Below are 1,180 nucleotides of genomic sequence, written 5' to 3'. Positions count from 1 at the left end.
AATATGGAAGTACACATAAATGGACTAAATGAAGTATATTTTAGAATTTATCGTATTGGTATAGTCATTTGATTCATCATAATCTTGATGTAATGCATATTGAGAAGAATATTTTTGATAATCTGATAAATACAGTGATGGATATCGTTGAAAAAATAAAAGATAATCTGAATATAAGAAAAGATATATGACTCCTTTATAAAAGACTCACTCTTGATGTTGATGAAAATAGTAGAGGATCAAAACAAAGACAGTTTATACATTGAATAGAGATCAGAGACGTGTTATTTGTGAATGTTGAAATCTTTAAAATTTTCAGATGGTTATGTCTCTAATATTGGAAGATGTGTCGATTTAAAGGAATGCAAATTGATTGATTTGAAAAGTCATGACTGTCATATATTCATGAAAAAATTTATTGCTATTGCTTTTAAGGAACTTTTATCAAATTTTATCTGGGGTGTTATTTTAAAGTTAAGCATTTTCCTTCATGATATTTGCTCAATAGTTTTGAGACATTCACACATGGAAGACTTTAAAGAGAGATATTCCAATTATTTTGTGTAATTTAGAAAGGATATTTCCACCCTCATTTTTAATTCTATCGAACATCTTTTGGTTCATTTGCCATATGAGGTCAAAGTTGGAAGGTTCTATCTATTTTCAATGGATGTGTCCATTTGAAAGACAAATTTTTACATTTTGATTAATGCATAAAAATTTACTAATCTTATTATATATTTTTAAAATCTAATATAATTTTTTATATTATAATCAAATTCCTATATCATTTGAAGAAAAAAGTAAAAAAATAAAGCTCATGTTGAAGCCTCTATTGTTAATGCATATATTGTGGAGAAAGTAATAATTTTTGCATCATATTATTTTGAGCCTCACATTCAGAGCAAAAGGCAGAGACCAGAAAGAAATGATATTGATCCTAATTTGAACTCATTCTCAATTTTTAACTATCTTGGTCGACCAAGTGGACAATGTAAGCAAAGATATTTAACTAATCAAAAATGGCATATAACCCAGATATATATTTTACTGAGTTATTAGAAGTCACATCATATTTTGAGTTAGTATATATTTCATATTTTTATATTTCTTATGTCATAAATTCTTTGTGTTATAATTTTTGTTTGAAGGATTTTTCAAAACTTGTATTTTGAAATAT

The sequence above is a fragment of the Curcuma longa genome, chromosome 17 (genome assembly GCF_044706935.1).
Source record: "Curcuma longa cultivar G26 ecotype Majalengka, Jawa Barat chromosome 17, ITB_CL_G26_1.1, whole genome shotgun sequence".
Classification (NCBI taxonomy): domain Eukaryota; kingdom Viridiplantae; phylum Streptophyta; class Magnoliopsida; order Zingiberales; family Zingiberaceae; genus Curcuma; species Curcuma longa.
This window is presented reverse-complemented; position numbering follows the sequence as displayed.